The following is a 27,090-nucleotide window of genomic DNA, read 5'->3' as shown; positions in this document are numbered from 1 at the left end:
GCGTTCCGCCGAGCGAGCCAGCCCGGCTCGTAGGAACACTGGGATCGTCTATGCACTGCAGTTTCTCTCGCCTCTCTCTCTCTCTCTCCCTCTCCCTCCCTCCCTCTCTTCCTCTGCTCCCGAGGATATTTTGGGTGGATTGTGGTTATCAATCAAGACCTCCTCTTCTTTGCTGATCACTTGTCATTTTCACCGGGGATTAGTATCGTTCGGGGCAAGCGGACAACTAAAAATTTTTTTTTCCTTTCTTCTTTTCCGCGTCTGGAGAATTTACCCCCCCCAAACCTCCCTCTCCCCCACCATCTTTTTTTGGTGGTGTGGTTTTTTTTTGGTTGTTTTTTTTTTTTTTTTTTTTTTTTGCGCTGCGGTGCGGGTGCTAGGACCCGGCAAGCACACTCCCCCCGGCCCCCCCCGCAGCGCTTTCCCAGCACCAGGAAACCCCTCCGGACCGTCGCTCGCCGGATACTTGTGCGGGAAGCCGGGATCTGGCCCTCGGCGGCGCGCTGGGCGCGGAGCTGCCCGCGGGCGGCGCGGGGGCCCCCAGGCCGGCCGCCCCCTTCCCCCCTCCCCCCCCAGCCGCACCTGGATGGTACCTCCCGCCGGCGACGCGGGCACTTTCTGAACTAGGAAGGAAGGGGCGACTCGGGGGGGGCGGGGGGGGCCGCCGAAGTCTGTATGGAATTACCTGCGCCCGCGGCGGAGCTGGCAGCGGTGGATGGATGGGCACCGCGTCCGCGGCACTCGCGGCCAGCTCAGCCCCAGGAGTAAACACGGGGCTTCTCCGGCCGAGTGCGCAGTGTGGTGACCGGCACTCGCCTCGCTGACTGATCGCACCGGAGGGATATTTCGGGAGACTCCTGTGGGTAAGGTCATTTTATCCAGGCAAAAGCCCGGCATTGCTAAACTTGGTGGCGGGTGACTGAAATGGGCACTTTCGGGATTGCTGCATTACCCTGATGCGAGGGGGCTCCAGTCGCTATTGGTAGTTAAGTGGAATAACTGCAGTAGTTCTTCTGGTGAGTGCTTTTTGCGATAAATAAATAAAAAAAAATAATTAAAAATCTCCTCCCTTCTTCATGCACCCTCTGGGTTTGAGGGAGTACTGTAAAAGCAAGGAGTCTTTAATTTTCCCTATTATTTATTTTTTTTAATCTTCCCTGTTGTAATGTATTTGACTGAAAAGGGTATGTGCTAATGAAGAAGCTCTCCGTGATGGAATCTAATTAATATGAGCTCGGAGCCCATCCGCTGGTTAAATAAATGTTTCCAACTCTGTGCAGCGTTCTGCTGCATTTCATAGCTGCAATGGAGGTAGAGAAATCCTGCTCTTCAAGTTGTTAAACTTTAAGGTGGTGATCCTTATTGATCGTAGTACAGTGCACTGGTGCTAAACGGGTTAAATGCCACTGGTAATTTGGGATTGCAACTGTTCCTTCAAGGAAATTATTAACTGAGGGACAGTAAGGACAAAAAACCCCTCAGCCTGATAGTAGAGAAATACCGTAAATGTCACTAGCCTGAAAATCTCTCATCCAGCTGCTCTTACAAAATATTTTTTTCACCCAATAACTTACCTACTGAAAGCTCAGACCACGTGTATGGGAGTTGGAAGATGTGCAAACAGAGATGCTCTCTTCGATATTTCGTACATACATGCATCTGGCTGAGGGACTGTGTGGGAATTCATTCCTGTTACTTGTGGTGTGAAGCGAGACAGGGAAAAAAAGGAAAGAAAAGATCATCTTCTTAGGAACAGAAGTGAGCAAGGGAACCACTTCAGCCTTTAAAGATTTAAAGGAATCCGAGCAATGCACATAGGTAATCTTTCTCCGCTAAATCAGTTCTGATAAGAAGGAATGGGGGAAGGTTAAGGAATCGATAGTGATGACGTTGTGCAGTGCAATGCACTGCAATGCTAAAGTTACATGGTGTGTGTGAAAATATGTACCCTTATGTACTGCTGGTGGGTTCATGCATAATGGATGGAAGAAGATATGCAGATCTGTCTGTAGGAAGATGGATGTGTTTGTGCAAAGACGGCGATTATGTAACTTGATTACATCAGTGGCATCAGTCGCCGATAGTGGAATAATATGCTCCTATAGCGTATCGATCACTTGGGTTAACTTTGTGGCGTTCCCGGCAGCGGGGGATGGAGTCCTGGGCAGAGGAGGGGAGATCCTTTCTCAGCTCCTGACAAGGGGTTTGCCTCTTGCAGGCTGCCTTTTGCATCAGCGTGCTGCTGGCGGAGTTTCCCCGGGACAGGGAGTTCACGGAGGAGGAGGAGGAGGCTGCCGAGGCGCTGGTTCAGCCACACCCGGGGAGAGGGCTCCCGAAGAGCCCCTGCAAGGCTGCACAATGGTCCCATTGAGCAGCCCGGGCTGCGCGCTCCTCGGCAAGGTCACACCGCAACCTGGAACTTCGGTGCATGGCAACAGCTAAGCGAAGGAGGAACAAAGCCGAAATTAAAATTGATTCTCCTCCTCCCCCCTCGCCGTCGCCTACCTCCAAGCACGTCATTCTGCTGACCCCTCTTCCAATGCTCAAGGCAGGCAGCGCTGGTGCCACTTTGCCCTGAGTGTGAGCGCCCGGCATAGACAGCGTTGTCTCTCTCTCCGGCTGTGCCTCACAGCTTTGGCAGGGTGCTGCTTCAGCGTGTTAGGATACAGCGTGACTGACTTTAGAAAAAAGTATTGTCAGATACAACAGTCTAATATACCTGTTAGATTTACAGGAAACTAAAAGGTGGTCCATTAGCACATCTCAAGCGTCTCAGAAATAAGGAGGTGAAGAGCAAAGGTGTAACAGGAGCCCCATCTGTTTAACTCTGATGGACTTTTTTAGCAAATTGTCCACAAAGATAGTAGTATCAAGATATGCCTTAATACCCATTTTAGAATCCTGAATCACTTTTCCTATCTGTTCAGGGGGAGGAGGAGGAATAGCACTCCTTGAAGACAGATAAGCTCACAAAGGCACTGCTGAGGCCCCATACCTCTAACAGATGCATTTTCTGAAAAATGTAAACCTGATGAAATCTTAACTCAACTGAAATGAGTGATCTTATCATCACTGACCTATGTCCTTCCCCACTTCACTCTGACTCCATTCTAACAAAATGCCACTAAAATATTTCTCGGTTAAGAAGAGGTGAGAGCAGAGTGAGTTTTACATCTCTTGATAAACATGATCTTCACATACCTACTAGATTTAATGCACTTTCAAACTCATGGTAATTTCACCCTACAACTAGCCTGAAAAATAATTTTCTCTGCTTCCCTGGAAACATCAGTATTTTAAAGTTGGTTCACCATTAGTTCATGACTATTTTCATATTTCTGGAGGATAAGTCTGGGTAAGCACTAATAAATCCTGCTAATGTAGTTTAGAGTTTGACATTCATAGAGTATACTGAGTAAATTGGAAAAAAAAGAATGTGAAGTTAACTCTGTTTCCATCCTTCAGGGGTCAGAATAACACTATGGCAACTCCTATGCATTGCTGCAGCTCTTATGATTTTTAGACATGTCCATGGCATACTCTGTTCTGCCACACATAATTACAGGCATGCTCTTTCTATTGATTCCTTAAAAGACCCCTTGTGACACACAGGCTACATAACTGTACCACCCATCTTAAAGGAAAGCTCATTTGTCTACAGAAGGTGTTATAAAACTGGTGGTGTAAAAGAGTAGGCATTGACAGTGTGGGAATGTATCACATGGTACATGTAAAGTGCCATGCAGCATACAAAGATTTGCAAATTCAGGATAATAGAGAGTAGTAAGCAACCACGTTTTATTTATAGATTAATTGTATTGCTGTTGTTAGCAATACCCGCTTGGTAAAAATAGAGGGTTTCAGCTCCTATCCAATATCTATTCAGTTTGCACCAGATGTAGCTTCTTTGAGAGGAAACTTTCATTGCCGAAGTAAAGCTGTAAATCACTCGGACAAATGAAGAGAAAATGTGAAGAGAAATATTTACATAAAACATTCCCAGGCTCCAAATCTCAGACCACTGAAAGCAGTGAGAGTTTTGCCACCCACTCCTTGCTGTCGCTGGAGAGCTGGCTTTTAAACAGCAGTGCATGAAGAATAATCTCAGTGCCTCCCTCTGAAAGAGCAGGCTTCTGACTGTCATTATCACTGAAGACAGTAGACTTGTTTTACTGCTGATAGGAAAATCTGAAACAGGGCAGATCTTAATGAAGCTTTTTTACTATTCGGTGCTGTTCTTGTAATGTATTCAGAGTACTTTCTGTGGCTATTATGTTGAACCCATATATTAGAAAACAAACAAACAAAAAAAAGGATAACCGACTGAGGTTTTCCTTCAGTGTATTTGCACTTACAGAGAAGCATTTGGATATACTTCTGTGTTTCATAACAGCTGTGATCTTTAGCGGCTGGGAACCTTTTTATTTTTATAGTGCACACTGCGTGATAATATATGGCAATTGAAACATCCAAGCTCTGATTAATATGATTAAAAGCTAGCAACTTATCTAGTGGTGCTGAAGTTGTAAAGTTTAATTATAGAGACACCATTTGCACAGCTATAGGTAAGGTTGTGTCAGCATTTCTATTATAAACCTCTGTCTTGTTTCCATCCATTGTGTCAGGGGTCCATGAAATGAGAAGAACCCACAGTAGAGACCATAATGGCTATTTTAGGTTATAGTCATGGCCTGTCAGGTTAGTAATTCATATGTTTCTTTAAGTCTTTATGTGAATGTCTACAGCAGCACCAAAGCAGCCATTGTGCTCTATCATTTCAAGTGTATGCTTCTTTTTTTTTAAATGTAACTAAATATGAGGTGATGGACCACAGTGACTCAGGGGATCATTTAATGTGTCATTTTTTTATGCACTTTCATATTGTTTTCATACTCCTAAAACAAAACCAGATAAAATGCAGCAATGAATTTTACCCATGACAGCTTAAAATTAATGCACAGTTAGGTGAAAGCTCTTTTGAGGGGCGGGGAGGAAGGAGGGAAAAATGAAGATGAAAGCTTGTGGGTTTTTAATGTTAATATTCCAGCTTTGCATATTCCCCTGAGGTAGTCACATATGGAACTCCATCCTGCAGAAAGGGAAAATCCTATGATATTTGCCAAAGCTCTGTAAGACCAGGGCAAGGAAATCAGGTAGTGCTGGTTCTCTGTTTTAACACTGAGTACTCTGTTTTTCTAGGTCTCACTGTACCTGTGTATTATAGGCATTCCTAGGTCATTTCATGGTGTTATACAGCATACTATTTATGCCTCAATAACCAAGTCTGAACAAACGAACCAAGGGTGTCAGTCTTACTGCTTCATGTTCTTAAAAATTTTATGTTTATAAGAACAGCACATAAACATACAGTAATCCTTCAATGGTTGTAGCATCAACTGCAGCAATTACAAAGAACGAAGTAGGAGAAAGGGAGAAAATGAAAACACTGAGATTTTTGCCAATGCAGGAGATACTATTTCCATTTTATTTTTTTTTTACTTTTGGTAATAGTTTAGGAAATTCTCAGCACAGCTTCTGAAAAGAAATACAGAAACCTAACTCATGTGTAGACAAGATCTGTACAATCTATACAAGTCTATACAATCAGCAGGCAGACAATGGGTAGTGCTACTTGGAGATTGGATGGCTAGTGGCGTCAGAAAGTTTTCTGTTCTTTGGTCCTTCACAGCTCTCCACATTGAATAGAGCATTGTAAAAAAGGAAGAAGATGGAGACTAGCAGAATGGGTTAAAAAAGGGGGCAGAAAAACGTATAAAATATACAGACAATGGTGAAGTACCTACTCTCTCTTCAGAGATAGAATATACTTCTATATTCCTCTTGTCTGTTCTTCACTAGTGAAACCCAGATGACTAAAGTTGTTGCAGTTCCCAACTCCCACTGCTCTATTTTTTTTTTTTTGGGAATGCTTAAACTCTTCAGTATGAGGGCCATCACCTTTTTGTTTTCATGCCTGTTTCCAGTCACACAATGAGACTGTGATCTCTCAGTTGAGGTAACTTGAGGTGCTTCTCCATAAAATGATAAATTAGTGGCAGGAACATGAGAGAAAGAATGTCTTCTGTTAGCTGAAAAGACCGATAATTTACGCAAATCAAATTTTCCTCTGACAAAGCATAAACCTTAGAATTTTCAACAAAAATATCACAATGCTCTTGCAAGACTGCCACTTAAAAAGCTAGTGCAACTGCCACATAAAACCTCAATATCTCAGTTCCTCTGTTAAGTTATTCCACTTAGTAATGTGTGTGCTTGGAGTGTCAGTAGCAATTTCTACTCAATCCCGACCAAGAGCTTAGACTGTTTCAAGGAAAATGAAGTCATAGCATGCATCCATTGTAATGTGCAGGGAAAGGCTTCTGCTGGTGAGGTTAGGAGGGAGCTTAACTGGCTGTGACCTGTCTGGGTTCCCAGACCAGTTGCCTCAGACTGAGAATTGCTGTGCTTTAATGCTGTAAGGGACCTGTATGTACATTGTCCCTGTCTACATCCATTTGACAATGCACCTTTACTGGATTTGACTCTGAGCTCAGATCATACGCCTCAGGGATAATTCCTACACCAAGATCTGTCGGTATGGTGGAAGCCTTGGGATGGAGCCACAATGTCTGCACAGGAATGTGTTTGGCCAGGATGCTTTTGTGTGGCACTGATCCCTGGCAACAATTTTAGCCCTGTGTCTGTCAGGTTGCTGTTCAGTGCACAGAATTTCAGGATGGCAGCAGAGCACAGCTGTTACCATATAGCACCTTGGCATTTTGCATCCTCGACTTTTCTGTAATGCTTTCTGGCTGTCTCCTCCCACATTAAAACTTCCCTCCCTCCCCACACAGGAAATCTTACCTTTGCTCATTTTAGAATAACCTACCTAGAAATGCATGGCATTTCCTTTTCAGCAAGCTCTGTGTGTGATGGAAATGTGTCTGTTTGTGTATCAGTCTATCTACACATTCAGTATACACAATTTATTTTGTTTAATATCTCATACAAAAGAGACAAGGCCTGTGAACTTTCTACTAGACATTTCTTTGGGGGGTCCTGTAGCTGAAGGTGGTGTGCTTAACACCAATGCAAAATCAGGTTTGCTGATTGGCACTGTCTCTCTGCACATACATACATATTTAGTTATCACAGTATCACAGAATCATAGAATATGTAAGTTGGAAGGGACTCATCAGTTTTATCAAGTTCAGCTCCTGGCCCTGCACAGGACAGCCCCAAGAATCACTCCATGTGCCTGAGGGCATTGTCCAAACACTTCTTGAACTCCATCACGCTTGGTGCTGTGACCACTTCCCTGGGGACCCTGTTCCAGTACCCAACCATCCTGTGGGTGAAAAACTTTTTCCTGATATCCAATCTAAATCTCCCCTGACTTAGCTTCATGCCATTTGCTTGAGTCCTGTCAATGGTCATGACAGTGAAGAGATCGGTACCTGTCTCTCCTCTTCCCCTCACAAGGAAGTTGTACCTGCAATGAGGTCTCCCCTCAGTCTCCTCCAGGCTGAACAGACCAAGTACCCTCAGCTGCTCCTCATACGGCTTCCCCTCAAGGCCCTTCACCATCCTTGTGGCCTCCTTTGGATGCTCTCTAATAACTTAATGTATACTTTCAGGGATCATTTTTGTAGTTTGTCACTAGAGGAGAGTTATGTACGTGTACACATGTACAAATACATATACCTGCTTATGCGTGTTGCTTACATACGTGTTTACTTACATACCTATGCATTTACTCACTTGCATACACAGAGAAAGACTGAGACCAAGCCATAAAGAGGAAGTACAGTAGTTATTTCTTATTCTAAATGTAGGAAACAAAGCATCATTCAAACATACCATGAGAGGGTAGCTGGATTTGGGGGTCGATTTAATATCAATATAATTTTAATGATCTGTAAATGTAACTGATTTGAAGACAACACAAATTTATTTTGGAATGCCAAAGCAGAAACCTGCTTTGAAAGGACTATCAAAGATCATCCCTAGGGCTATATGATATCATCTATAACTTTAGAAGTATACATGATAAAACTTTGGAAGATACAATCTGAATCTTTCCTGTATACCTTTCCAACAGAAGAGGTACTCTCAAAAATCTCTTGTCCCTTGCTATGGAAAAGTTCAAATAGAGTGTTTGCTCAGTTCACAGCAGAAGAAAGCTATATATATTATAAAAGGAATGTAAAGCTTTGTTTAGTATTTTTTGTGTAACATTTAGCAACTGTTGACTCTCATATTCAGTATGAATAATGGGTCTGCCTGTGGTCACTTCTTATCCAGAAAGCTATTAAGGAAGGAAGAAAGGACTGAAGAATGACAGCAAAATGAAAAGTTTTCCACATGAAAAGATTCCTATCTGAGGAAAGAGATGAAGGCTTTGTTTTATTCAGAAAAAAAGAGGAAGATATGATGTGCAAGAACAGGTGATGCAGTAGGAAATACTGAAGGCTATTGAAAAATAGTTTTGGTTCTCTTAAGTATTGTTTTCCTGATGACCAATAAAATTTAATTGCAAAAAAGTAAAGGAAAGCACTCCTTTACATAGTTTATTTAAATCCTTTGTCTCTAGGACACATTGAAGAAACAGCTCTAGTAGAATAGAATAGCTTGCTAAAAACAAAATTTTAAAATTTTGCATTGTAATGGATACCTAGTTAAGATTATCAGCCTGTATAACAGATAGTTAGAAGGTTATCACCCTGTGTACCCCAGTTATAGTGTAATCAGTGGATGTATGTGTCTGTGATTTTGGAAATGTTAAAGAATGCTTCTTCCAAAGGATTTGTTACTGACTTCCCTTGGAGGTCTGCTGTCTGACTAGATGGACTGTTTGTTCTTGTAACCATCGTTCTTCATTACCTGTTCATTTTACAAACCCAGCAGTTATGGTACTACTTAATAAAGATTTTATTAATGCTGACTGGGCAGCCTAATTTTGCTGTTTAAGTCCTCATTACTAAAGTCTTGATCCAAAACCCACTGAGGAAAATGGAAAGAAGCCCACTGCACTCAGTAGGTGTTGATCAATTTTCAGCTTTATCATCTAATTTCCTAATTTTTGTCAATTTCTGTGAAAAAAAATTCATGCTGTTTCTTATCTTTAATAAGAATAGATTAGATTGATTAGAAAAAGAAAATCTTGTAAACTTTAACAGAATTCAGTAAAGCTTCACTATGTTCTTGACATCTGTGCTGGTTTAAAGGTAAACCAGCAGGGGAAATGAACTCAACTCAAAAGAGAGATTATAAATCAGAAAAACAATTTAATAAAATAATACAATAAGTACGATTATACAGACAAACAATTGGTTTTAACCCACAAAACCCCAGTGTATAACCCAGCACCCTGAGGCATGAACAGAGTGGTGTTCTTTGGGCCCCCTGAGTCCAAAGGAAAAGGAGAGGGGAAAACCTGTTGGTGAGAGTGCTGTTGCAGTCTGGTCAAGAGTGGTGGTTGCAGTCTGGTTGAAAAGTGGTGGTTGCAGTCCAGTCGAGAGTGGTGGTCTGCAGTCTGGTTGAAAAGTGGTGGTCTCAGTCTGGTTGAGAGTGGTGATCTTCAGTCTTCCTCTGGATCCCACGAGTGGTTCCAAAAGTTCCAAGACTCCAAGATTATATATTCTCCAGTTCAGGCAGGAATGCTCAGTACTTCCCTCAGGGCAGGGAGTTCCACAAAAGAGTGTGAGGATAGGAGCACCCTTCTATCTCACAGGCCTCTTAACACCTAGTTTATAGCCTGAGGAGTCAGGCTGCTCTGGGCAGAAGGTGTAAATAGTCTATTGATACCTTCATATTTTGTTTCTTCATTGAAAGGAATGTCTAGATTCTTAAAAGGTTGCCACACCATCCTTGGTCTCTGGTGCTTTCAGTTGTTGTGATGGGAAACTTGTAAAGCTCTTTAAAATCAATCACTAAAAATATATGCAATATTAGGGTACATCCTAAGCTCATTAATCAAATTGAAGATATTTTTCAATCTGTAGTTAGTTTAACTTATCCTCCTTCATATTTCTTCTTCAGTGCTTTATATATAAATTAATGTATAATAAATATTATATATAATAATATATATTCTGTCAAAGGACCATCACATGGCTCAATGGACAGACACTGTAGTTCTGCTTATGGCTGTTCACTTACAAGGGATCTTCCTTAATTAGTGTTTTTTTCTTGATTGTGTCCTTTGGTAGTATCACTTAACGCTTAAAACTTTCATATTAGCTAATGCAATGTATGTCTTTTATTTCTTTGGCGTCTGAAATCAGTCCCTTTCACTAGTTCCAAATATTCCTTCTCTGTAAAACTTTACTAGATGTGTCAATGCTTCAGTGTCCTGTCTCTAAACTCTGAAAGACGTAAGCACCTTCTGTCTTCTTGTCTTTTTACGTGTTTCATCTATTTATAATATAAACTCTTTGTTTAATATTTCTATTTTATTGTATATGAAGTAGGGTTAGAGAAAAAGTTAATATCTTCTCCCTACCTAAGTGGAAATTCAGTTTTTTGTCAGCCGTTGAAAATCATAGAAAGTATTTGCTTTCTTGAAGCCTCCAGAAAAGAAGTGATTTCCATTTTGGTTGGAGGGTAGATTTTTTAATATTTTCTATTTATTTAGTACTTAGATTTTGGGGGAATTGAATCAAAAGATGCCATTTTAAACATAAAACTTTAATGAAAACATTTTCTTCTCAGTAGAAAATTAATCAGGGAAGATAATTTCAGAGGATTTAATGCAAGTTCTTAGCAGAACAGGACTCTCAGCTAAGGTCTTTAGGTGCTAAATAATACAAATATGAAAATAGTACTGTGAGTCATACTGCTGGGGGTGGCTGGGTCAGCTGCCTGTTTCCTAAATACTAATCAGTCTTTTTAATTTAAGATTACCTCACTATTCATCTTCTTCTTTTTCCATGTTGTCTGAATTAATTGGATATTAAATATGGATGGGCATGAATCAAAGGTAGCTTGTGTTTTTCCTTTTTGTCAGGGTTCAGGTGTAACTCATGTAGTTAACAGAACAAAAATATTAATAATACTAGGTCTTTCAGATTTTGCTGCTGAACTTTGACCCTGTGTTTGCTCTTATTCATCAAATCTTAATCCAGTGCCCAGGGATTTGTGGGAAAGGCTGCTGTTGGTCTCAGTGTGTAGTGAATTAGATTTGGGAATCTTCAAATTTTAGCAGTGAGGTTGTCTTATTTCATGCAGTGCATTCCCTGTCGGTGCACAGCCATCAACTGCTGCACGCTCACAGGTACTGACTGCCTTTGGGAAGAGCAGCCTTCCCAAAGGGAAAGATGAAACAAGGAAGCTCCTGTTTCTCTGGGAGATAATCCCAGAGGTGAGGGGATCTTGGGTTTCATATACGAAAGCTCTGCTGTTTGTTCCAGGTCTTGTTACTGGAATTGACAAGCCGTGCTCAGTGCCATCCGCTGGGCTAATTCCAGCTGACGGCTTTCGACCACGGCTGGACCGCAGAGCTCCACGGTGACACTGGCGGCATTTCCCCATCTCAGGAATGCTCCAGCCAGTGGGCTCCGTGCCCGGCACAACCTGTCGCCTGGAGACTCGTGGTTTCCATAGCTTTGCTTAATAGAAGACATTTTTGTCTACTCGGAAGATACTTGTGTTTGCTGATTTGGAATAATACTAAGTGAAGCAAGGGTAAACCGATTTCACACAGAATCTCCTGTCAGAGCTCTGTGTTTCATCAAGAACGGTCTTAGAGTAACTCCAGTGAAGCTGTTTCATTCGGCTTGCCAGATTGAGTCCAATATGAACCTTCAACATACATATTATTGCATTAATTTTAATGAATAAAGATCACAGACGTATTACGTATTTAATTAACATAGCAAAACCCATTGTCAGTGAGCAAAGAAGTTATATTGCGCAGCCGCTCTAATGCAATCACCAGAGTATTCTTTATGACTATGAGAATATAATTTTCTTGTTAAAAAGCTTTGATGTTTCTTTAAATATATAAAAATACGGGATATGTATAAGGCTTGCCAGCCATCTCAAATGCCGTATCAAAATGAATCCTTTAGTTTTAATTTGTGTTTGTTTTGATGGGTTTTAAATAATTCTGATGTATATATACAAGCATATTTATAAATATAAGCAGAGGTATATGTGTATATACATAACTTTTGTTATAAAATCATAGGTGTTAATATTGAAAATATAACTGTTATGTCAATTTTCATATGTTACTTTTATGTCAATTTTCATATGTTACTTTTACCATTATTGTTGTCATTTTATTTGCACAGTTATGGGCTGTTTAACCACTAGAGTTTTGCTTTTCTTGTGCTTTTCTGCCTGGTTCAACTCACTGTTAGACAGAAAATGCTCCTTTAATTTGTTCCTGTGGAATTCAGGAGCACTGTGTTGAACATTCGTCTACTCCACCAAGACCCACTGCGCAAAGTCTCACCCGTGTGTCTGGTTCAGACCTACACGTGCTTTTTCATCCAAACTCCTTCATGCATTACCACATGGGTTGCTCTAAAGTTTCTGCAAGTCGAGGAGTCAAGAAGCCACCAGTCAGCTGAAGGACAGTATCTTGACATGTGCAAGACAGGCAACTGTCTCTGTGTTAGTCCTGAATTCATAACTCACAGGGAGTCTGTGTTTTGTAATAGGGGAAGCTATGGGCAGTACGTCTCATAGGTTGGCAGGAACTGCTTGCTGTGTAAAAGCTGGCTTAATGTAGGAGTCAAGATTTTAACATATACTTTGGTGTGTTTAATCCCACACTGATGCAGACGATGAAAACCATTGCTTGAACACAATATATTTAGATAGACTGTGGTTTATCTGATAAAAAAACCTGAATGTGAAAATGCAAACATAATTAGTCTAAAGTGTATCAGGCAGTATCAGTGCCACTTGAAATACAGAAATAAGTGAATTTATTGCTTATTTGGCAGGAACTATGGTTCTACAATCCTCACTTCTATTGTTGTTTTGATGCTGTGATTTTAACCCCTCTAAATGCTCTGAAATAAGCTTTTGGCTTTATGCTTTGTTTTGATGAATGGAGGTGACTGAATGTTCAACTAGAGACAGTTGCCTATAACATTACCTTGTATTTTTTCTATCAAAATTGGCACAGTATTCTTAGCTTAAAAAGGAAGTTTTTTTTTCCTTTTTTTTTTATTCTTTTACTGGAAATTTATAGTTTAAGGTTATTGCAGGATAGAGGAAAATAGTACAATAAGACAATCATACCAATTTTTGCCACCCAAAACCTTTTGATTTTGTTTTGAGGATTATCTCTTAAGGCTTTAAGAAAAAAAGGGAAAAAAAACCCACACAACTTCCCCTGGTGACAATGGAAAGGGTCACACTGGAAAAAAAGACAAATTTTTGTAATTAAATTTAGAGAAACACCTCTTTAAGGTGAGAATATTTTAAAGTGCAAATTGTCTTTCTTGTTATCTTAGAGGGCAGAGAGTCCCTTTTACTATTTAAAGCTTATTTTAAAAATAGCTTCAGTATGAAAGGGCCCACTTTTTGCTCAGTCTTTAGCAAAGAGTAAAATTAAACATACACTGTCCAGCAACACTCACTTTCCTTTAGATGGTCAGAAATAGTTAAAATATAGCAGAGAGCACTATCACTAATCTCAGTATCAAAATAGTATATACTTCTAGGGAGTTCCATAAAATTTAGTTTATGGAACTCAAAAGTTTTATAACCAAGTTGTTGGGGTTTGACGTATGGAATGACTGATTTCAGCAGGAGGTTTTGTTTTGGCGATGTCAGGAATTTTAGTCCACTTTTACCGTTACATGATCTGCATTGTGCATAGCTTTTATGGTGAATACATGCATGAAACAAGAACTACTTTATCAGTTTCTATGAGCAAATGCAGACTTCACTTTCTCTGGCTGTACACACCTCTCTTTTTAAAGAACATTAAATTTTACTTGGAAACAAATCCATAGGGGAGAAAATATCCTTAAATGGTCCTGTATTTTATGTGCTTTGATACATAAATACATGATGTGATACAAGAATTAGCTTCAGAAACATGGAATTTATTTATCAGTTGAGGCATTCTAGCTGTCACCAGTCACAAACAATGATTGTGACTCCCTTCTGCACACGTTGCTTACCTTATACAAAAATTCTGCATTTACATAATTCATTGTTCCTGAGATTTCATACTCCAGTTGAACAATTAGCTGCCAGTTAAAATAACAGGGGCTCTCCAATTAGATTTTGTGACAGGTTTTGACAAAGTTCAACTTCTTTTTAGAGGCACATTGTGAACTGGCAGTGCCTGGCTGACGGGGAGCATGTCAAGTGCCACAGATGGGCAGGCACAGGATGTGCAGGCAGTGTGGACGGGTGCTTGGAAAGCCATGGGCAGTGGTCAGCAGAGCACTGCCTTCCCATCTTGTGCAGCCCTGTAGTTACCACACGTGCTGTGTAACAGCTAACAGGCATGGGAAAGGCTGCTCCAAGATGGATGTTAAAGAAAGGCTATTAATAATTAAAAAATTGATAATACTTGGTATCGGTCAGTGGCCTCTGGCGTGACTTTGGGTTGATCACATAATCCTTTCTGTGGCATACATTATCCCTAAACAGGGATCCTTGCCTCCTTGGCCAATGTTAAACCTTGGCTTAACATCAACTCCCAGGTGAAGGAGAGGGCTTAGCTGGGAGGCTGTCCATCCACTGCAGCTCTCTGGGGCCAGCTGGCTTAGGTGGCAAGAAGGGGGGCAGCAAACTTGTGCTGGTTTTGGCTGTGATAGAGTAAATTTTCTCCAAAGGGTGGAGAGCAGCTCATGGACATACTGCCCGATGCCTTACCCTCTCAAACGGGTTAGCCAGGACTACAGTATTTGTCATTTGGCCTTGGGTTCCTTCTCAGCCACCTGCAGTGGACTCCTACTCTTAGTTATTAATATTACTGTTGTTTTTTTATTGTAGCATTTTGGGGTTGTTTTCAGTTGTGTGAAGTGCAGCCTCCCCTGCATGATAGTTTTTTCAGGCATAAAACTGGTAGTAGATATTGTATGTCCTAGGCTATGTGAGGGATAAGCTTAGGGATAGAATGGTATCAGAGGACTGTTCAATACAGACCAAACCAAGTCTGTCACCTTGGTGTCAGAGGCGGTCATTGGAGTGAACTGTCTTCCCTCACCTGTTGACTCCAAGCAGAAACCAGCAGTGAACTCACACAGTGCAGGGTAGATGATCCATGAGAGGAGTTTACTCAAGGACTGCATTACTTTGCAGTGCAGACATATTGTCTGACTTCAATTCCCACAAGCAGAATGGGGTGATAGCACTTCTCACCTCACTGGCACACTAAGGGAACAGACACATTAGAGGCTGTGAGATGTTAAGATACAGTAAGATATGGTGTTTTGCGGTGTGATGAGAGTGCAAAAGACAGACTTCTGTCTGAGAAGATGGATGAGTTTCCTTCAGTAAAGCATTAATACATGCTGTATTCTACTCCTGAAATGTGAGCTAGTAGTCACAGATTCTGCAGTTGTTTCTAGGGATTTTTTTATGCAGATGGTACCTTCTGATTGTCACATTATAAGACTCATGCACACACGAAAGGGAAGAGTGAAATGGAGAGGGGTAATCTAACTGAATATGAAGAGCATATTTATAAGCAGATTTTTTTTGCTTAGGTAAATAAGCTCACTCTTAGCCTTACGCATTTGAGCTCAGTCTGGCTATATCTGAGTTTATAAGATGTCTATGCCTCTTTTATTTATTTCCCTTTGAAAAGCCTCAGAAACGTGACTGCCATCACTAACATGCTGCTGAGAAAGGTCCATGTGGAGCTTTGTACCACTCCCCCTGCCTGTTTTTCCCTGTCTGGCTGGGCAGGTGTGTGCCTGCTGCTCTCTGAGTCAGGATTGGGAAGGCAAACGGATCTCCAGTGCAGGTCCCATTTGGGGCATCACCCTGTAACACAGGTGCTTCTCAGAAGTAAGCTACAAAGCTTCTTGGTCTTGTACACTCCTTTCCACAAATTGTCCTGCCAAAAAAGGGCCAGTGAAGCAAAGGTTTGGTGAAATAATTCCATTTGACACAGCCATATTTCCCATCTGTAGGACTGCACTGCACTTGACACTCAGCAGATCGTGTTTGTTCAGCAGATTTCAATTAAAGGTGTTAGTGCTTTTAAAGACCAAGCTGGACTTCTTCCAAAGCAGGTTTTTTATTTTCCTCTCCGTACATAGCTCCATAAAATGTCTTTGTACGGACAAAATGTGCATCTGCCTATACCCTTAGAAAGCTTTTATGATTAAGTTGTGGAAGAAATTCTTTTACCTTACCCTGTCTGAATGGGCAATAGTGTATGCTTGAGAGGAAGGAGACATTGAGGTTAGGGTTTGGATAGGAATAGGGATTTTAATGTTGGCGGAGGAATTATTATTTCTGTCTATTACAAGATTTCCCATAATCACCCAGTTGCCATTTCTCTCTGTTGTAAATGCTCAGAACCTGCTCCACACAGCTTACAAGAGAGAGAAATTGTATAGGGGTAGCTGGGGAACACAAGGTGATAACCAAACCATATTGGAAACACTTGACAGTAGCCATCAGCTACTGCTTCCTTCTCAATTTTTCATAGGCATCACAGTGGAGGAGGGTTTTGAAGGAACAGAGGATGGAGTTCTTCATCTTTTAGTCTGCTTGAATGATTTGAGAAGGCTATAAAAAACCACCCCAGGCTTAATTTTGTAGCAGCCAATTCTCACAAATTGTCTGTCTCTAGGAAGAACACAAAGCTTCTGCAATGCCAGGCCACCTGCAGATGTCACTTAAGAAAAAACAGCCCAGTTTTCTTTGGACTATCAAAACAAATGACTTGCTTGAAATCGTCCTGATTCTGTAAGGTGATTTTAGCTACGGAAGAAGAAATTTCTGCAAAAATTTCCATGAGCCTTTCAGAATTCTGTATAATAAATCTTTCCTCCATCACTGAAATCCCAGTATTTTAAATTTAGAAAATAGAAAACCATTGCTAAGGAGGAAGTAAACTTAATTTCATATTACAGAGTATTGATAGTATTTAAATAAAATATTTAGGTTCTTAGTTTGAATTTGGACTTTTGACCTCATATTATTAAGAAAATTTTAGTCTACTTAATTTTAAAGGATTTTTAATTTTTAATGCAGACTTTGTGTCATTTTACTTTCTTAATAATCAGAAGGTCACATGGTACCAAATGAGACACCTTATGACAACCTAAATTGAATATATCATTATTACCTTTATCAATCAAAAATAATTAATTGAATTGTGAGTATTGCTCATAGATCATAATGTCTGCTTCTGAAAAATGCATAAATTGTCCTCCAGTAGCCATGCCCAGACTAGACAGGAGTTGTAAAAGAAATTTGTAGAAAGATGTCTTCAAAATGATGGGTGTTTGCACAGTAAAGCTGAGTAAGAAGGCAACTGTTCAAAGTACCTTTTAAATTTTTTGTTTTAGATCTTTTTTAAAAAAATACAGTTTTCTATTTCTAGCATGAATTAACATAATTCACACAGGAGATATATTTAATTTCTTTATGTCTGTCTAGTTATTTCCATGTAAGACAGGACACTATTTGGACATAATTCTAACCACTACATGAATTTATAGCTGCATGTTTCTGGTGCCACATTAATTTTTATCCAAATACAGTAAAATTATTCAGCATATGAGTGATTCCTGAAACCAGTTATCTTAATATATGAACTGATTCTTAGGCAGAGAGGACAGGGCCTTATTGTTATGCAGTCCCTACTTCCTCTTAAAACAGTTTTCTTTTAAGTTTGTCCTTTTACTCTGTTTTCTTCTTTCAAGGCCAAAATAATTGCTGGACAGCTCAGATTCAGTGCCCTTTAATTGAAATGGCTTTTCTTCTGACTCATGTCTGTTTTCTGATGGTACACAGAAAACAGTCATAACTTCTATTCTAGTTAGACTTCTATTCTCCTTATGTGTTTTACAAGCTGTCATTGCACTTGTGATCTGAATTCATCCTTTTGAGAATATTGGCCAGAAGCCTCTGCATTATGCCAGAATAGGTCTTGCTAGTGTCACATGCAGCAGCTCTCTCACGCACCTGTTTAAAAATGCAGATGCTAAATTTGCAGCTGTTCAGTGGTGTGCCCTTCTGATTTGTCACTTAAAATATTGTACTTATTGCATACAAGTTTTCTCTCACCCAGCATGTAGCAGTGTTCTGTTTTACTGTGGGTCTGTGGCTGCCCCAGCCAATCTGTAATGCTTTACCACTCCGACTAATGTATGTACTTAATGCAGAGAATCTGCCTAGAATCTGAATAGTAGCCAAAAGCATTTCCCTCTCTGCTCCTGTAAGTGTCCTTAACAGTGGTCTTTCTTCTGGCAATGTGGGGAATGGTATTAACTGTTCATAGCTTAAGCCAGCTTAAAAATTCATCCTGGTACCAGAAGGATAGACTATTTCATAGCATATATTACACAGGACATCATGATGACTACTAATATATAGGTATGCAAGACTGAACAGGTCAGTTTTACTCATAGAATATGAGTACATTCACTGAATCACCAGAAATAGTGATATGTGTGAAGCTGAGTCCTCATTGAATATATCTTATCCTATCATAACAAGACACTGTATTTCTCATTGGTTCCTATAGTTATCAGATTCTATATAAAAATCCCCTCCTCTCAGCTGTAAAACCATGCCAGCAAATCTGGCATTTTAATGCAAGTCACAAATACAACTAAGAAAAATTCTGATTCTTTAATTTCATACTTACAGCAACTTCACATGGCATATGTGTAGAGAGGCAATACTCAGATACTTCGTTATTAAAAAGACAAGAAATAGAAGAACAATCCACCTGGCATAGAAAGAGTAATAGCTTCCAAAGAAAGGGGTTCTTAGAAAGTCCTGTGATGGTAAAGTGTAATATCGGCATGATTTTAAATATAAAAATCTCAGAGTTTGGCTAAGTTTAGCTAGGAGTAATGTAAATAAGTTTTTATAGAGCAGTTGTGGCAAACCCTGTGTTTGGTATCCTAATATTTCATTTGTGGTTCCTCAGCCTAATAGCCTCATCATAACCCAAATTTATATGAAAAAACCCTCCATCTTACATGCAATTAAGCTTTACTGAGGATGTAAAATTACAGCATAGCCAACGTGAAATAGGATAATAGATGGCAGTGACATCTGTCAGACTCAAGAATAAAACTACATTAGGAACCCCCAGCCTTGATAGTATTGTCTCAGATTTCCATAACCAGTGTTAAAAAATGCAGTTATGTTATGCACTTAGTGTTTCAGAATGGGCTTCAAGTATAGGAATGAGGCTAGGAGGGGGTATCAAATAATTTTAACTAGTGCAATTAAGATGCCCAAAACCATCTGGAGAAGCAGCCGTGCCTGTAGTGGTGAATACAACAGAGTCATGGACCACTTCCTGGCCCTGATGCTGAGTGACAAGGCCAGGCCATATTTATACTCTGTAATTTATGGCCTAAAGGACTAATCCTATGAGGAAGGCTCCTGTTGCATCATTATTAGGTTTTGGGAGGGTTTTTGTTTGTCTTTTTCAGTTGAAGATGTTGGGCACTGTTGCAGCCCACCAGACCGGTGTTTCCACAGCGTAATTGGAAGAATTGTGTGTTGTAACGGGATGACACGCAGGGATGTTTGTGGGCAAGCCCTTGTGGAGTGTTGGTTGGGGAGTCTGTAGGGCAGAGGGACTCTTGTCCTGACTGACGCTCGCCTGGTGCTACCCCCTGCACCCTGCCTGCCTCAGTTCCCCCAGCCCACAGCTATGCCAGGGAGTGTGCCAGCAGGGAAGCAGGGGGAATGGCTGCAGATCCAGCACCTGAGCTTTCTTCCTGGCTTTATTTCATTTAGTACTGGTGCAGCCAGGCAGTCTACTTGGCTTGCAAAAATATAATACGCAGTTAGTTTAAAAAGGACGACAGGACACCAACCCCACACCACTTACACATCAGAAGTTCCAAGCTAATAACTCCCAACATACTATAATTAATTAGAGTAAAAAAAGCCCCAGAAATTATGATGTGCCAAAGAAAGAGAGCAGGAGAAATCAAGGGCATTAGGGTTGTCCTAGTATATAGATGGTGCAACGGTGAGAATACTGACACAAAAATCTTTATTAAAGTAAATTAAGAAGTTTAAAAGAAGAAATTACTAATGCTATAATATAGGAACAAGTCCCATGTTGCACAAAAATGGTATAATTTTTCTTCATTAATGGGTAAGATGGGAAAGGACAGATAGGAAAAAGAAGTCCAAAAACAATATGTTGTTAACTACATCAGACCAAGGAGAGCCAAATGAGACACATCTAGATGGGAAGCACCTTCACAGGCCCTTCTGTCTCACCACTGGGCACATAGCAAAAACAGCTCTTCTCACTGATCTCAGGTATATTTAATCAGCTAGGCAAAGGTGTATTCATCCTGGCACGAGATGTAATAATTGCCTGAGGAAGCAGCAGGAAGGATTGCTTTAAGGCTGCTATTGCAGAAGTGTGGAGGAGCTAGCCAGGGGTGAAACAGTATTTCCAGAAGAGGAAGGCCATTGATTTTTCAGGCTTATGGCTTCTTCTCCTCCCCTTAGCTAAAACTGTTTTGCACTTGCTAGTAGTAATACACCCATGCCAAATGAGTCTCCCCAGACACTAATTGAAGAAAAATGACAGGAAAAAGATGTTTGTTAAATTTTATTTTGTTTTGATTTTACTTTGCACTGCAGAAATTAATATTGTGCATTTAGTCAAGTTAATAAATGTGAGGTTATCATATTCACAACATTTACACATAATTTTGAATATTTTCAAGGTAAACAACATCCACATTTCCATATTACTAAAGGAAACAAACTACATAGAGAACACAGGAAATTAGTATGTTTCCCCAAGTAGTAATTTCTTTTCTAGTTTGCACGGATGAGAGAGGATTTATATTGCTCAATGAAGGAAAGTTTAAACCACTCTTGTATACAAAAAAAAAGGAGAAATGTTATATTGTAGATGAAATATAATATTCTCTGTATATGAGATTCCAAAGATAATTAATGCACTTCTCTCTCAGAAATAATTTCTTAAAAATTCATAAAAATAAAGAACAGAGTCCTCTAAAGATCAGCTAAGAAAAAACAACAAAACCAAACAAACCTGTCTGCTCTTGTGCTGGGTGGGTAAGTTGACCCTGGCTGGATGCCAAAGCTCCTCTGTCACTCCCCTCCTGAGCTGCATGGGAAAGAGAAGATAAAATGAAAGGCACAAGGCTTGAGATAAAGACAGGGAGAGATCACTCACCAGTTACTGTCACAGGCAAAGCAGACTCAGCTTGGGGAAATTAAATGAATTTATTACGAGTCGAATCGGAGTAGAATGATGAGGAATAAAACCAAATCTTAGATAACACCTTCCCCTCGCCACTCCCTTCTTCTTGGGCTTAACTTAATTCCCGATTTCTCTGCTTCCTCCCTCCCAGTGGCACAGGGGGACAGGGAATGGGGGCTGTGGTCTCTGCTGGTCCTTTCTCCTCACATTCTTACCTTATTCTAGAGTGGGGTCCCTCCCATGAGAGACAATCCTCCATGAACTTCTCCAGTGTGAGTCCTTTCCATGGGCTGCAGTTCTTCACAAACTGCTCCAGTGTTGGTCCCTTCCGTGAGGGGCATTCCTTCAGGAAGAGACTTGTCTGGTATGGTCTTCTCTCTCCATGGGTCCACAGTTCCTGCCAGGAGCCTGTGGGCCTCCCACAGGGTCACAGTCTCCCTGGAGCATCTGCTTGCTCTGATGTGGGTTCCTCCATGGGCTGCAGATGGATCTCTGCTCCACTATGGACCTCCACAGACTGCAGGAGAACAGCTGCCTCACCGTGGTCTGCACCACAGGCTGCAAGGAAATCACTTCTCCAGCACCTGGACTACCTCCTCCCCCTCCTTCTTCCCTGACCTTGGTGCCTGCAGGACTATTGCTCTCACATATTCTCATTCCTCTCTTCTCTGGCTGCTGTTGCACAGCAATTTTTTTGTTTTTTCTTAAATACATTATCCCAGAGGTGGGACCACTGTCACTGACTGGCTCAGCCTGGGCCAGCAGTGAGTCTGTCTGTCTTGTAGCTGGCTGGCTTTGGCTCTGTCTGACGAGGGGAAGCTTCTAGCAGCTTCTCAGAGAAGCCACCCCTGTACCTGCCCCCCATGACCAAAACTTTGCAACACCGACCCAATAGAGGTGGGTCAGAGTGAATGTTGCTATGGGTTGAATGGTAATTAATCTGAATGTCAAAAAAGTTCTCAATTACATTAGTTGCACTGGGCTCTGTGTACCTTAGCCCTTTTGTTTGAAGCAATAGCAAAATCTTGAAGCAAATCCCTTGGTTGTTCCCTTTTCTCACATGCTAGTTCAGTTTCCAGGGCAGCTTTTGGATCATGCAAGACAGGTGACCTTATAGAGAGAAGCACCATTGGTGGCTCCCTCCACTTTTGCATCAGGAGAGGTCGGATTCCCATCAAGCATGCATGGATCGAACCCTCAGACTGAACTTCCCAGCAGCCACATGATTTGATCTAATTATTGTTTCACTCTCTGCCAGGAAATAGCTGATAATATGGAAGAGGTTTTTTTGTTATTGTTGTTTTGTTTGTTTGGGTTTTGGGGGATTTGTTGTTGTTAGTTTTGTTTGTTTGGTTGGTTTGGGGTTTTTGTTTGTTTTTTTAATTGTTGTGAAAAGGGGAAAAAGCCCAGTGATATAAAACCAGATTAAGTGAAGGCAATTTATGTGGATAGTGGTAACTGCATGAAGGGTATCATACTGGCACTGGTAAAGTGAATTGAGTGGAATGAAAAAACACCTTTAACTTTATGGGAGAAATTAGATTCCTAGTAAAAAATTAAAATGAGTAATAATTACTAAGTGCTTAGCCATTCCCATAATCCTGTAAAACCATCTGTCAACAAATTAAATAAAATTTCAACGAAGTACTGCCATGTGGGCTAATTTTTAACTTTAGCTCAGACTAAAGTTTTTTTCTGGAGCTACCATTGCTCCTGTTAAAACAGGAACATCAGCTGTGGGCATGCGTTTTCCAGCCACCCTGTCCTGTCCTTCTAGGTTAAAGGAGGTTTCTACTTCTTCAGATGGTTTGTAAATCTGACTACCAAATTTTCTGAAGCAGAATCTGCTTCAGAATTGACCCAGTTTTGCAAATAGTTTTAAAAGAGCTGAAATCACACTTTGGCTTAAGAAGAAAAGAAGGAAAAAAAATTGAAAATAGGAAAAGGAGATTTACACATTTCATAGCACTATTTTGTCATGTTTTCTAAGAAATTCATTATATAATATGGCCCTTTAATCCATAACAAGATTAAAAGTAATTGTTTTCCCATGTTCTGTTCTCCTCTGAGGCTGATTCAATACATATCCCATTGTTTGTGTAGTATTGCATTATTTAGTGAAATCCTCAGATCTTGAACAACTGTTTGCTGGTTTTGACCTGCAACATTAGAGTAACAGCACTACAAAGACAACAGATTTTGGCAGCCTTAAATTGTTTTCAGCTGAACTATGATATTTGCAATTAATATGTCACTTAGAAAATTGCATCTACTTGTATTCCTTTCTGACTGTTTTTGAAGTAGCACCATTTACTAGAATCTACAAAGACCTAAGAATTTTTGAAGATACTATGCAATTCTGTAATAAGTTTGTATTTATTTGTGTTATACATTTCATATCCAGGAGTGCTGAATTGGTCTGTAGATCAGGTCCACATGAATTTAAGAACCACTCAGTAGTCAATGGTGTCTTAATAGCAAATGATGTCTTAATAGTAAAAATACAAAGCATGTGTTAAATTTTACATTTTCTTCAGTAAACATATATACATGTATTACATACATACATGCTTTTTTTTTTCAAATGACACTTTTCCCTGTTATTGTAACTGTAGTCATTACCTTATAGAATGTCAGAAGTAGAGTCCGGATGCAGTGACTATAATTTAATGCTATTCTATGCATCAGAATTTGTTGACATAAATTCTGTTCACTACTTAACTCTAAACTGTTATTTGTCTTAATGAGCTTAGTTGACGGTCGTTCCTTTGCTGGAGGGATGTTAGATTAGAAACTGGAAGATGGAGACTTGAGGAGACTTTGCCAGCTGCATAGACAAACAAGGCTTACTTTATTATTGCCTTAATAAAAGCTATTGAGCCCTGAGTACATAGTAGTTTCTTGGCACCTCGTACCCAGTGTGCATGGAACATCCGATTCTCCGGTTAAGTGGTCTGTTCAGTTACACTTCATTTCTCTGGCCCATTTTTCCTGGCTTTCCAGCCATCCTCTAGTCTCACTAAACAAATTCCTAAGTAACTATATAAAAACTCTTTCAAAATATAAAAACATGCAGAAGGTGAATCCTGCTCCTGCCTGCTCCTGAGCAGCCTGAATTCCCATGAAGTCCAGCAGGAAAGGGATCAGGCACTGTTGAGGGATCAGGCAGAAGCTTGTGTGAGTTGGCCTGGGTTTAATGCCCCACAATCTCTTGCTGGAAATGAAATTTGCACCTGTGGAATAGCTCCAGGAGCTAAAAATCTGCAAGTCTGACTCTCTGTGTATTTCTTTTTGTTTGGTTTCTAAAGAGATTTTTCACCAGCCAAACTGTATTTCCATCAGTTGATAACCTGGATCATAAACTCTTGAGCTTTTTTTTTATTTCCTTGATATATTATTTAGTACTCTCAGGGTCTTGGGACCTCCAGGATGATGTATTTCCAACTAGGAATATTAACCATGAAAACCCTTTTAATGAATTAAAGAATGTTAATCATGGCAATGAAAAGTATATTTTTTAAAGAATATTTTATACAAAACTAAGGAACAAAATTGAACTACTTGAAATTCTTGTAGTATAAAAGTGAAAGCATATTTGACTATTACACAAAATGTTCAAAATAGTTCTCATGAAGAATTGTTTTGGTCTGGTTCACAAATGAAAAAATGTAGAATCTGTGCTTGCCTATTTAATAGCCATTCAGAGAAATCTGTACTTGATCAATATTTTTGCAGAAGGTTGATTGATATTCATTGTGTTTCACAATGACAATCTAGAAAGAGATGATGAAGAGATCACAGTCATGAAACAAAAGATAATACTGTAGCAGTCTGAATTTAACCAGCCTGTCTTGGTTAATAATTCCTAGTTAACTCTTTTAGATTTTTAACTGTAACTGAGGTCGATTGTAACTGTTGAATGGAACAAGGGATTTTGTTGTTGTTCTTGCATGTGAAAGGGTGATTCTACAGGTTGCCAAGTGCTCTAGCTTTCATGCAACAACGCACATGCTCAAGTCATTAAATGGCTTCACTCAAGCCTTCAGTCGTTCTTTGTGGTCAGAATCAAGCCGATGAAGAACACTTTTGCTGGATGGAGATGAGTAAAGTTACCAAAAAAATCATAATCCTAACTAATTTCTTTCTGTAGCTAGTGTACTAGATTAAGTAGTATATTTTTTTATTGTTTTACTTACTTTACTGCCTTAGGGTGAGCCATTTGACAGAATCACTTTAGCTTCTTTGATTTTGATTAGTCAAGGATGAGGATATACTCAGATATATTGCTTGTTACATCACAAAACAGAGCAGGTGACTTGCAATATCTAATCCTGGAGAACTTTTTTTTTCTGTATCCAGATTGGAAAGACCTTGTAAAAGACTTTCTTAACTAGCTCATTATATTTTATATTGAAGACAAATTTTATGTTTAAGGTAGTCTGTTTATGCTCTCAAAAATGTTTAAATATATTATTTTACAAGTTTTATTTTTATTTTAGTTTGTGTAGCTAATGGAGAATGAAACTACATCGCTCTTAACGATACATAAGAAAATTGGTGGAGACTTAAGTTCTGCAGAACTACAGAGTTTATTTTAAATTTTGTTTCCAGACCTCAAAAGGTGACAATTTTGCTCATTTAATCTGCTATGTCTTTTTTCCTCAATGCTGAGAATAGCTGCCATAGAGTAACATATTTGAAAAAAAAATATAATTCAACTTAATTAAGATTGAAAGTAAGTTTTGAATAGTAGACCCAAAGAAATAAATTCTAAAATACTTTTTGCAGTGGGAAGAGTATGCATTTCAAGATTTACTTTTGGAAAATGCAGTAAATGGATACTTTTGTGACTGATGGGTTCATGGGCCACACGTTCACATGTTCCACATATTTGTATTTCCTGCATTTGATTATGATAATTTATTGAAGGCTGATTTTTTTTTTTTTTTGAGGGGGGTGTTGTTTTTTTGTTTCATTTTCTGTTTCATTTTGTTGGACACTGAGAAGGTTCAGGTGGTAAAGAAACAACATTTAATATTAAAGTGCAATATATAGTGTCTCGATCAGTCAATTTTATGTAAAAGGATAATGTGAGATTATACCCTTTGTGGCATAATCTCCCTTCACACAAACTGCATCTGTAGTGTTTTAGATGAGAAAGAGGGCCTGCCCTTGCCTCTTGCTCTCATTTGGTGTCTGAGTGTATCTCACTCTTGAACAGCAGTGAAGGGTAATGCCAATTAGCAACTACCAAACTTAACCAATTTTCTTGTATTTGAAAGCATCCCAGTTATATAACCCCTGGTACCTTTACAGATAGGGAAAATTACTTTATTTTTCCTCTGGCCCCTTAAGAAAGTCTGCTTTGATCTATGACCTTTAAGATATCTTGAGCAGGATACCTTTATTTAAATAGCACTGAAATTTTTATTTACATACTACTGTAGAAGTTTTCTTTTTTTTTTTTTTTCACTTGTATATCCTGTTATTAAAATCTTTAAGGGCACCTGCAATTAGTTCTTCATACTGGTTTTAGCATCTCTGTGCTGCAACTGTTTGCCATACATATAAGCCTAGCAGATGTATCTGTATTTGCTATTGCATTTTCTATGTAGACATACCTCTTTACAGAAAGATAGTGAAGCAGTGAAACAAGGTACTGGAAAGCAAAAAAAAGAGATGAAGAAGTGAGCACTCCTTCACCTCATTTG

The 27,090-nt window shown here is 39.7% G+C and overlaps 1 protein-coding gene across 1 annotated transcript in view; it reads left to right on the top strand.

Annotated features, from left to right (window-relative positions):
* The first annotated feature begins 632 nt into the window (after window positions 1-632).
* IL1RAPL1 (interleukin 1 receptor accessory protein like 1) overlaps window positions 633-27,090 on the top strand; it is a 690,660-nt gene continuing 664,202 nt past the window's right edge. The window contains exon 1 of the mRNA XM_051795105.1: window positions 633-863. The gene's annotated coding sequence lies outside the window, so the exon portion shown is untranslated. The remainder of the gene's footprint in view (window positions 864-27,090) is intronic.

This window comes from Manacus candei, unplaced genomic scaffold (assembly GCF_025592945.1).
Source record: "Manacus candei isolate 608988 ecotype Guabito, Panama unplaced genomic scaffold, ASM2559294v1 h1tg000041l, whole genome shotgun sequence".
Taxonomy (NCBI): Eukaryota; Metazoa; Chordata; class Aves; order Passeriformes; family Pipridae; genus Manacus; species Manacus candei.
This window is presented reverse-complemented; position numbering and strand designations above follow the sequence as displayed.